Genomic DNA, 12997 nt, shown 5'->3' with positions numbered 1-12997 from the left:
CAAGAAATGATATTTTTGGCATTAATGACTCGCGATGGATAAAGAACTAATCAAACCTAGGGATTCGGGTAAACGGCTCGGTTAGAGAAAAGGGAAGGTGTTAGGCACCCCTTTCTCCCCGCCACGTGGCGGTAACCTCGAATAACTCGGTCATTTTGATTTAAAATAAATAAAAAAGATGTGCCACGTGGGTGCATTTGTACCCTAGATAGGGGTTGATTTCGATTTCATCATAGGGTCATTCATTAATGGAAATGACCCTTTTCTTTAGCCTTGATGTCCATTCATCCTAAACCATTTAAAATAAAATGAAGATGATGGGATGGTAGAAGAGGGAAGAGGAGAGGGTAGAGAGAGAGGGGGGAGGTGCGCTTTGAACCCACCTTGTATCCTTAATCTCTTTTTTTTTTCTTCTTCTTCTTCTTCTTTTAACTTCTATGTCCTCTTGAGTCCTTAGTAGAATGTATGAGAGTGAAGTTACTTTTTAGAAAGTGGTATGAGAGCGTAGTAGAGTGGAAGAGACATGAGTAGAGATTAGATTTTCTTTTTTTTTTCTAGTAAGACTTGGTGTAAACTTGATAACTATTTTTGGGATGAGGGGAGAGGTATTTATAGATGTTTATAGGGGGTTTGGAGGTATAATGGGGTGAAAATTTGAAATGGAGGATAATGACATAGGTTTTAGGGGTGAGAGGTATGAAATTTGGGGTGAGATTGATGGTAATTTTGTAAATAATGAAAATGGGTGAGGTTTTAATCCAAATGGTTTGGATCCTACCCAAATCCATTTGGGTAGAGTGTTTGGTAGGATGAGGTGAGTGATGATTGATGAGGGGAGTAGGGGTGTAAGAGGGTTGTTTGGAGAAGGAGTGTTAGGTTGATTGAAGAGGTAAGGTGTTTAGATTTAGGAGAATGGGTTGTGTAAGAGGTGGGTAGATTGGTTTTGGGGAGGAGAAAGGGGATGATGGCATGTGGCAATCATGATAAGAGGGTGAGGTAATGAGATTGGTTGATTGGTTGATGGTGGTTATTTGATTAGAAAGAAGAGTATGGGTTGGTTAGTTGATGATGATGGAGGTATGGGTTGATGTGATTTTGTGAGAGTGTTTTAAGGAAGGTGATGGGTAGAGATATGGGTTGTGATGTGGGTGGTTGATGATATTAGAGAATGATGATAGGTTAGGTGGTATAGGGTATGGGTTGTGATGTAGGTGGTTGTTGATGTTAGAGAATAGAGATAGGTTAGGTTAGGGTAGGGTATGGGTTGAGGTGATTTTAGAGGGAGGTGATGTGGGTTAGATGGATTGTTTAGAGAATAGTGATGTGGTAGGTGGTTAGATGAGGGAGGTGAAAGGGGGTTGTGACATGTGTCACCTTTTGATGTTGAGGGAGGTGATTGGTTGATGTGGGTAAAGGTTGATGGGTTAGGGTTGTGGGTTGGATAGTGAATTGGGTATGGATAGTGATTTGTGGATGTATTGGACTTTGACTTTTAGAGGGTTGTAGGTTATTTTGGCTTGGATAGGGTTAGTTTTGGATTGGGTTTTTTAGGGTAGATTCATTTTAGGGTTTAGGAGACATGGGGTTAACTTTAGGTTAGGGTGTAAGGTGGGAAATTGGTTTTTGTAGATTCGATGGTTCATGAGTTTTGAATGGGCTTAGGGTGTTTACGAATTCGGAGGTGGAGCGGTGGAAGGTATAGGAGGTGGTAGGCGTCCCAAGTCTCACATTTTTAATTTATTAATTTTTTTTAGATTTTTGTAATAGTCGATTTGATCAAAAATGCCACGTGTTGGCAAATTGGGCTTTTTAGGCCCGTTGGAGAGTTTTATCGATCGTTCGGTTTCTCTTGGATATAAAATAGATGTGGTGGGGTTGAACATGTGTAGGATGGGTCGCAACCCTTCTTATAGGTCCCTTAGACCATTGGGAGGTCTTAGGGCCTTGATTTACTCAAAATTGCCACTTTTTATCGTTTTGGGCCTTAGAGGCCCGTTGGCTTATTTTGTTGGAAAATCGGTATTTTGAATGGAGCGGGGTAGATGGGAGCATGCCGAATCCTTTTGGTAGTCCTACTAACACATTGAGAGGTGTTAGAGGCTTTAATTTTGGCAAACATGTCAGATTTTAATGCTTCGGGCCTTCGAGGTCCGTTGGCCCACTTTATTGGAACATTACTGGTTTTGGGCCCTTTCAAGTGAGGGCCCATTCAAATTGAGATGTCTACAGAGTAAAACACTCAAATATTGATGTATTCATTTTCAATGAAAATCGACTTCGCCATTGGATCCAAAAAGGTCGAAATATATATTTTAGCCTATAAGCAAGTTCGAATTCGTGTTCGGATGAAAAAATTATAAAATCCTCAAATTTTATGTTGAGTGGCACATAAAATAGCAAAATTTTGCTAAAGCAAGAATCAGAATAATTCGACTACACCATTAGGTCCGGAACGAAAAAATACTCAAAATGGAATACTCATTCGTCATTTTCCGATTCCGAATAGTTAAGTTATCGCCAAAACTAAAAATAATGGGAAAATTACAAAGATGCCTTCAACCCTTTTCTATTTAAAAGAAAGTTGGCTTTCTTTTAATTCTTTTTCTTTTTCTCCAAAGAACCAAACACCAGCCCACTCTCAACCCAAGGATTTTGACCCATTCCCGTCAAGTTCTAGTGCAAACGAGGTCAAATTGAACCTCGACGAAGAAAGTAAAGTTGTCGGCTACAACGAGAGTTACAACCTCACCATTTTTGTTTGTCCATTCTCATTCGTCTTCCCCATCCTCCATAAAAAATCAGTCGTGTAGTTCGAGTGAACCTCAACACATTCACTCCAAAGGCTTCATCGAGTTAAGAGTTAGGTCCATATTCATTGTAGAAGATAAGGAGAGCATCGTCGTTGGATGTTTTGTAAACCCTCGTTTATTTTGTATCCAAGTCAACTCAACATCGACTCTCATGCCATCCAACCTTGATTTGTAGTGCTAGCTCATCACCCTTGGTGTCCATGAACTTCAGTATGAGACTATCACTTCCTATTGGTAACCATAATTTTTGAAATATGCATTTAGAAAATTTTATCGAACATGTGTCGAGTTCATAAATCGTAGAAATCTTTATTTGATTTGTAATCCATGTTAGAAATAGAGTTTTGATGTGTTTTTTTTTTATCAAGTTTGAACATGTATTTAATGAGTGGGTCGAAAGATTCGAAGAATGGAAGAGAGATGCGAAAAAAATGATTGGAAAACCAAAAGTTCGTGCAATTGTTCAGTGTTATTGGCAGGAATTGACGATGCCACTGCTACCTGTCGCAGGTTATTCTGGCGGTGCTACCGTCAGAAATTTTTAATCAAAACTGACTTCTGACTTTTGGGTTGCTCTCCTCATGATTTATACATGTTTTCCTACCTTTATTTCATTAAAAACATTCTATTTACTTTAAGTTCTTTAATGAAATTAAGGTTTTACCCCCAATTTTGGAATAATAGAAATGGTTTCAAGATCCAAATATCCAATGATCAAAATTCGAATTTTGGGTTTCAAGAACAAAACGTAAATTTCAACGTTTTCGATAAATTTTCAAAATTTAATATCTTTCGCGTTACTTTGAATTAAACTATAAAAATTACATGGTGTCGAATCTCGTGTTCAAGGCTTTCATTTCCAAAAACCTATTTTTGATTTCAAGAACTTTGAAAAATCGAGTTTTCGACACATAGTCAAATTTTCACAAACTTTTTCAGTTTTGGACAGTTTGACTTCGCATACTTATTGGGATCCCGTTTTAACAAAAAATGGATAGTTTTTCAATCGAATGATCAAAATGAAATGGAGACCTTGAAAAGAGAAATGTTGGATTTTAAAAGTTGAGAAGTGAAAACATTAAAAAAATAGGAAAAGAGGATAAAACGGTAAAATGTCAGAATCACACCGAGGGTGATGTTCACACCGAGGGTGATGTCTGCATTTTAATGATGTGTTATGTGTAGGTTGGTGAAGGTATATTCAGGGATAATGATTGGTTGCATGTTTATTTAAATTTTGTTAGTGTAAAGACTCTGAGTTCTGTTATTTATTTTAGGCCAGGTGGTCATAGTTGTATGGTAGGAAATTGGATATCCGTTCTCAACCTTGTATTGTTAATTTCTCGTTTGTTTTTAAAGAAAAATGATTTATATATATGTAACTATTTTATGAGCTGTTAAAAAGCTTGTGAATGCCTGAAGGGATAGTGTGTCATACCATCCAGAGCAATGTACTATCTTAGGATATACAGTAGGGATTACCAAGCTCATATGTGGTACAGGACGCATATGAGAGTGGAGTCACAACTGGAATCAGGTCCATTCATTTCTATATTTACCAATGAACATGTATTATAAAGGTGGTTATGTATGAATGGAGTTGTATAATTTGATAATCTCATACACGCCTAATAGACATAAACGAAGATAATTAGTTAGTGATCACTAACAATCTAGTAGTAATCAAACGTTCTGACACATCAAAAAGAAATCAATTGCTTACGGTCACGTCAAACGGTTAGCCTAAGTCGAATAAATAGTCCTGCAAGTATGGTAAACAACGATCAGCCACAAACTCAAGAACAAATATACTTTATTTTGAAATATCATGTCCCGATTGGGAACGATCCAGTTGTGAATCTCAATTCTCTAATTCCACTACTCTACCATTGTGTAATATATACCTGTTGTTCTATTTTGAATTATAAACTACAAAGCATGTTTACTACTTTAATGTTGTCAATTATATTTGTATAAAAATGGAAATGTATAGTGAGTATTGATGACTGATGTTATGTGGACTTTTAAACTGTTTAATTGCTCATCCCTGATTATATGTACCAGTTAATCATTGTTTAATTTGTAAAAACTTTGCATGTTTTGAAATAACTCACTATAATTACTCGATCACATTAGGTGGGATTATTAGTAGGAATTGCTTGTGAACTTACTGGGTAACCATTGTTACTCATCCATTCCTTTATATTTTTTTAGTTTCAGAACTTGTAGTTACCGAGACAGGTACAAAATCGACAAGTGAAAAGTATATGATTGATCAGATCAACAACTAGAGTCTGTTGCATGGTGAGCACTAGGGCTACACCCATTAGTAGGGTCAATTTCGTCAAAGATGTATATAGATTTTGGGGTTAAGTGTTAGTGTAACACCCCGAATTTTTAATTCGTATCTCGAGGAAAAAATAAATAGTAAAATTTTAAGAAAATCTTGAAAGTGGGATTTAGGAGTAAAACTTTAGGATGTTTTTAATCATTTTTAATGGAATCTGACCTCACCATTAGATTCAAAATGATCGAAAAACATAGGTTAGCCTGTAAGCACGCTCAAATGCGAGTCCGAATATAAAAGTTGCAACATCCTCGATTACCGGGTCGGACTAGGCTAAAACAGTGACTTTTTATTTGAGCAATAATTTTTAAAATTCGATCATACCATAGGGTTCATAACGAAAAATTATTCAACATAGACTATTTATTTGTCATTTTTGGAGATCAGGAAGTTGAATTATCGCAAAAAACGAAAACGACATCAAGTTTATGGGTCACGTCAGGCCAAAAATGTAAATTTTTTCTGGAGACATAATTTGTAGAAATTGACTACACCATTAGATCCGGAATGAAAAATTAGGCGAAATAGAGTATTCGTTTGCCAGTTTTGGAGACCGAATGACAAAGTTATCGTCGATCAAAACAATAGGCGAAATACCGAATTCGTCCCAAATATTATATAAATAATATTAAATTTTTTTTTTTAATCTCATCTTCCCCAACGCGTCTAAACAGCCGAGACCAATACGAAATGACATTTTTTTTTTCTCTTCGACCTTCCACCTCAGATCTCTCGCAAACGGTCCACTTTCGACGATCGTCGCAGAAGAGAAAAAGGTCCGCAGCTTCATTCTCTACAAAACCCACCCAACCTTTCTTCATTTCACTTTCTATTTCACCCGATATCGTCAAAAATCAGCCGTATTTAGATACGGAAATTTCGAAACTTTGACCTCAGATTTCGTCCGTTTCGGGGTCAAATCGCTTTCCGACGCAGAAGGGAGAAACGTCCGCAGCCTCATTCTTTACATAACCCAACCAAGTTCCTTCCGTTTTCTCGTCTTTTTCACCCCGTATAGTCAAAAATCAGCCGTATTTTATACGGAGATTTTCGTAACTTCGACCTCGGTTTTCATCGATTTCGGGGTCAAACCGTCTTTCGCCGTAGAGGGAGAAGAGACGAGTACATCGAGATCTTCGAAACCACCAAGCTAGTTTCGAAAATCAGCCGCTTCGAAGTTCGGTCAGTCTCAATTTTCGCGCCAATCGTCTCGATTTCCGCGCACGTGCTTCAATTCCGTCGCCTAGTGATTGTAAGGAACTCTCAATTTCTATTAGTAATCTAGATTGTGAAAATTGCATTTAGGATTTTATCGAAAAATTTGGATGTATTTTTAAAATATAGAATTATTTTGTTATTTCAAAAATTTACGCCAGAAATTGCATGTTTGATATGTTTAATTGTATTTTTAATAAATTATACGTGGGTAGGGTATTTTAACGGGTTATTGCCATAAATTGGGTCTTGCACTGCTCGGACCCCGTTTTGATATGAAATTTGTATTTTTTTTCAATATTATTGATAGAAATAAATTCTATAGTTGAAAAATGTGATTTAATATTCAATGAACTCATATTGAGTTGAAGAATATCAAAAAATGGATATTTTATGAAGAGATTGAAAACTGTAAAAGTCGAAAAAAGGGAAAAAGGGTATGAAACGGTAAAATGTCAGAGTCACACCCGAGGGGTGATGTCTGCATTTTACGTTGTTGTGTTGTATGCAGGTTTGTGAACGAATATCCAGGGATAATGTTACTGGTTGCATGTTTATTTACTTTCTGTTAGCGCGAGGCGCTCTGTTATGTTATTTATTTTAGGCCGGGTGGCCACACTTGCATGGTAGGAAACTGGATATCTATTCTCAACCTTGTATTGTTAATTTCTCTTTTGTTTTCAAATGAAAATAATATATATAAGTAGCTATTTTGTGAGTTGTTAAAGAGTTTGTGAATGCCTGAAGGATAGTGCATCATATCATCCGGAGTGGTGTACTATCCTGGGATGTACGGTAGGGACCACCAAACTCATACGTGGTATGGGACACGTATGAGAGTGGAGTCACAACTGGAATCCGGGTTTATTCCTCTCTATCTTTACCAGTGAACTTGTAATGTAAAGGTGGTCGTATACGAATGGTTTGTATCTTTGGGAATCACATGTACGCCTGATAGGCATAGACGAAGATGATTAGTCAGTGATCACTAACAATCTATAGTAGTCGAACGTTCTGACACATCGAAAAGAGACCCATTGCTTACGGTCACGTCAAACGACCAGTCTGAGCCGGATAAATGGTCAACCAAACGTGGTAAACAGCGACCAGCCACAAAATCAGGAACTAAAAACTAGAGAGAAATTGTAACATCATGTCCCGACTGGGAGCGATCCAGTCGTGAATCCCAACTCTCTAATTCCAATACTCCACCATTGTGTATTATGTATCTGTTGTTTTGATTTTGATATAAAATGAAATGCATGTTTATGTTTCCATTTGATCAATTAGATTTGTATAAAAAGAGAATGTTATAGTGAGTAATGCTGATTGATGTGATGTCAGTTTTACAATGTTTAGTTGCTCATCCCTGACTATATGTACCAGTTAATCGTAGTTTATTCTGTAAAATTTTGTTTACTTTAAAATGATTCAGTATGTTTATTCGTTCATGTTAGGAGAGGTTATTGGCAGAAATTGTTGCTTCCTTACTGGGTAACCATTGTTACTCACCCTTTCCTTCTCCATTTTTTTAGTTTCAGATCTGAAGCTTGGCGAAACAAGTGTAGAAAATGAATGAGGATCATCTGGTTGGTCAGATAGACAACTAGAGTCCGTCACCTGGTAAGTACTTGGACTATACCCTCTAGTGGTGTCAGTTTCTCCAAGTAGTCTTATGGATTTGTCTTGAGTGTTAGGAATTCTGTTAGAGTGAGGAATTTTGTATAATCCTGTATATAATTTTTCTTCTTCCGCACTCTGATCTATCGAACATTATTAGACGTATATAGGCTTCCGCTAGTATTATATTTTGTTTGTTATATGCAGGATTGTATGTCGTTTATCAGGTGCAGGTTGAATCGCCTTGGAATGCTAACATAAACAGAGGAGACCATGCCGAAATTTCGAGGTGCCACCTCGTACCTTGAAATCTGACATGGGGATTTGTGTTAGTGTTCGGCGGGGCGCCACAGTTAGGCTCATGTTAGAGTGAGTATTTTTTGTAATCATGTATATTGTTGAACTTCCACACTCTGATCTATTTGCATGTTAGATGTATTTAATCTTCCACTATTATTTCGTGTTTGCATTTGTATATACAAGATTTGTTGTATATTGGATTATCAGGTTTTCGAGTACCGTGAAACACTAACATAAATAGAGGGAGCCATGTCCAAATTTTGATATGCCACTTACTATCTCGAGATTTGACCTTGGGATTTGTGTCTTTAACAGGACGCCACAGAGGACTTCACCTCATTAGACAAACTATAGAAATGGATAATGGTGCGAATCATATAATAGACTTGTACAATTGGTTGAAACTTTTCATTTATATCATAACCATCCAATACACATTTGTAAGGGCAACACATTCTACTACTATAAATAAAGAAATATGTGAAATTCATCAAAAAGGTCATATTATGACGAAAACCATCAGTACTCATATTACAAATGTAATCTAAACAAGGTAGCCCTCCCTACAAAAATAGTATCAGACCCATAATGGTGATGGTACTTTAGAAGAACAAAATAAATTACTATATATATGGGGACGGTTCATGGGACAACAATTGTGATAACATTTATAACAACAATTTTTTTGTAAACCACTTTTGATGAGATTAGAAGTTTCGGAATGGACTGATTTTTGGTGAGGATGATCTTTGTTCATACATTATATTCCAAAATCTAAGTACTCTTTAAATTGTGATACTATAATACCATTATATGGTGACCACCTGTAAATTTATAATAATTATTGCCAAATCACACTATAAGTGAATTTATTTATTTTAAAAAGTTTATACAACATGTAATTAACTAAAGTTTGACAATTTGAAACATCCCTCAAGTTTCGATGAAAATTTGAGATGTCATCTCCCATGTTTTCAAACTCATGATAGATTTCCTTGATTTTAGTCATCAATGAGACATGTCAAAATCATCCATTATGGTTGTATAGTCTAGGTATATTCTTAGTTTTTATTTTCACTACCTATAAAATTTTAATTTTTTTTTGGAGTGGTGTATAATTACATTATTTAGGGTGATAATACAACCACATTTTTTTTTCATATCTTCCTATGAAGAAATCGAATTGCAAACACTTCATGCTTGTGAAACCAACGATTAGAACTAAGATGTTGATTATTAATGAAGATGAAGATGAAAGAATGTGGTATATTAAATAATGTGTATCAAAGAAGAAAGAGGGATGAAAGTTATTGAGGGATGATAGACGATAGATAGGATTTAAAATAAATGGATAAATAAATTTAACACATACACAAAATGCTTAAGAGATTGTATGTCATTTCTTGAACCGATAGTATATCCATTGGAGTGGAATGAATATGGCATAAAACAAACAATTCACGTGGAAATCTTGTGATCTTGAAAATCAGAAGAAATTAACAAAGAAATACAAAAACATATTTTCCTTTGAATGAGCGTTTCAAATAAATTAAAAAGATGTTCGTTTTACTCACATGACCCCAACAAGAAGTAAAGTACGCTCAACCAGAAAATCCCCAATAGATGATTCACCAAAATAACAAACAAAAAATAAATTTCTTAAATTATTAAAAAAAAAAAAAGTGAGTTTAATCACTCAAGTGATAAAAAATAATGAAAAACAAGACAAAATTAGTCCAAATGAAGAAAAATCATTAACAAAATGCTCAAAAATTGAAATAACCTAACAAATAATAATGAAAATAACAATAAAATCCAAATAAATCTACTAATAAAAAAGATATAAAACCTGAAATATAAGATGAAGGCGGTTCAAATGAAGAAAGCCCTTTAATTTAAATACTCAGATGAAAACCTCAACAAATATTTAAAATTTTCAAAAAATACCTAATAAATTAATTAACCCAAGTGAGAAGATACCTGAAATACAAGATAAAGGCAACCCAAGTGAAGAAAACTTATTAATCTAGATACCCAGATACTTGGAAACAACCATATAAAAAATAACTCAATGAAAACCTAACGATACTAACCCAAATGATGAAAAATCAGAAATATAATATGAAAGCAAAACAACACAGACAAAGAAAATTCATTAACCCAAACAATCATAAGGTTCAGTTAAAAAAATGAAACAAATACATACCTTGTTGATAAATTGCTCATTTTTAACTTCTTATTTTGGAAATCTTCTTTGGTTAAGTAATTGGTTTCAATAAAATCTCTTTTTTGGAAGACATTCTACAGAAGTGTGCAAAATTCAAAACTAAAAAACACACTGCACGCTGTAGACACCCCAATTTGAACGGGCCCTCACTCGAAAGGGCCCAAAAACAGTAATTTTCTAATAAATTTGGCCAACAGGTCTCAAAAGTCCGAATCATTGAAATGTGGCACTTTTGTCAAAATCAAGGCTCCTAAGACCCCTGAAAGTCTAATGGGCCCGCACTAAAGGGACCCAGCAAGCTCCCATCTACCCCGCTCCATTCAAAATATCGATTTTCCAATAAGATAGGCCAACGGGCCTCTAAGGCCCAAAACATTAAAAATGGTAGTTTTTGATTGAATCAATGCTCCTAAGACTATCCAATGGTCTAAGGGATCCATCAAAGGGATCGGACTTATCCTACGTTGTCCCAACCTTCACCATTTCACGCTTGTATCCAAAAAATCGGTAAAATTCTCCAACGGGCCCAAAAAGGCCCGATTTGCCAACACGTGATATTTTTGATCAAATCAACGATTGCAAAAAATCTCAAAAAAATTAATAAACTAAAAAATGTGAGACTTGGGATACCTACCCTTCCTCTACTTTCCACCGCTCTGCCTCCGAATCCGCAAACACCCTAAGCCCGTTGAAAGCCCACGAACCACCAACTCTTTCCTAAAATAATTTCTCACCTTACCCTCAACCTAAAATCGATCCCATATCACCTAAGCTCTAAAGTGAACCCATCCTCAAAAATCCAACCCAAAAATAAACCCTACCCAAACCAACATAACCCACAACCAAGCCCAATACACTGAAAGCCCACAAGATATTATCCAAATCATTATCCAACTCACAACCCTAACCCATTAACAACTACCCACATCAACCAATCAACCCCTCAACATCAAAAGGTGACACATGTCATCATCCCCTTCCACTTTCCTCATCTAATCACTTACCCCCATCACCATTCTCTAAACAATTCATCTAACCCACATTATTTCCCTCCAAAATCATCTCAACCCATACTCTACCCTAACCTAATCTATCTCCATTCTCTAACATCAACAACCACCCACATCACAACCCATACCCTGCACCCCCTAACCTATCATCATTCTCTAATACCATCAACCACCCATTATCACCAAGAAAAATCCTACCAATTCTCTCTACCAAGTTTCACTAAGAAAAAATCTATTTTCTCTACTTATCTTCACTACCTTCACATATTATCTTTCCAAAAAGGAATTTCACTATCATAATTCATTAAGAACCTAAGAAGCATAGAAGAAGAAGAGGAAGGAAAGAAAGAAAGAAAAGTGACTTTGAAGCTTCAAGGTGGGTTCAAACTACACTCCCCCTCTCTTCCTGCCTTCTCCTCTTCCTTCTTCTATTATCCCCTTCATCTTCATTTTATTTTAGATAACTTAGGGTGAATGGACTCCAAAGCTAAAGATCTATAAGGATCATTTCTATCAATGAAATGACCATATGATCAAGTCGAAAATAAATCCTTACTTAGGGTACAGATACACGACACGTGACACTTTATTTTTCATTTTTTTTAAAATTAAAATGACCGAGTTCTTTGAGGTTACCGTCACGTGACGGGGAGAAAAGGGTGTCTAACACCTTTCATTTTCTCCAATTGAGTCGTTTATCCCGAATCTCAAGGTTTGGTTGACCTTTATCCATCGCGAGTCACTATACCAAAAAATGTACATCGGGTGATCATTCACACCCACTTACAACATGAATGGTGGCGACTCCAATCCTTAGTAGATGTGACTGTCGTAATTACGAAATCCACGTATCTACACACGCACAATACGTAGTTATGTATCATTGAGGGTTACAACCTGCACATGTGTTTCATCGGCGACCAACAATATATGACAAAAAATCAGCCCATTCCGAAACTTCTAACCCATATAAGACAAAAATCATTGTCATAGATGTTGTCATAATTGTTGTCCCATGACCGCCCCATACAATGATGAAAGAGCATCATCACCGAACGTGTTATACATGGTTCATATCAATCTACTCAGTAAGGATTAATTATGATAGTTTTTTAACCAATACTTAATTTGATAGAGGGGGGATCTTAGGCATCTAACCTATACAATTTACTTTTGCCCATCAACCAACTTTCAATATAACTGATTATGATGGTTAAGAACACCCAAAGGGATAGCATGACCCATTATAAGTTGGTAGCAATTCTGTATTACAGAACCTTTGCACAAAAATGAAGGATGGCCCATCTTCCTATATTCACATATACTACCCAAATATCCCTCAAATAATAATTGAAAAATCGTTATGCTATTAGAAAGTAAGCAAAACACAACATAGGTTACACAAGCAAATTTCACTCAAGAAACATCCTCGGGTATTTTTATTTAGGTCATCATCTCCTTGTAATAC

Source organism: Akebia trifoliata, chromosome 12 (assembly GCF_017979445.1).
Source record: "Akebia trifoliata isolate Shusen 1 chromosome 12, ASM1797944v1, whole genome shotgun sequence".
In the NCBI taxonomy this organism is placed as follows: Eukaryota; Viridiplantae; Streptophyta; class Magnoliopsida; order Ranunculales; family Lardizabalaceae; genus Akebia; species Akebia trifoliata.
Note: the sequence above shows the minus strand (reverse complement) of the source record.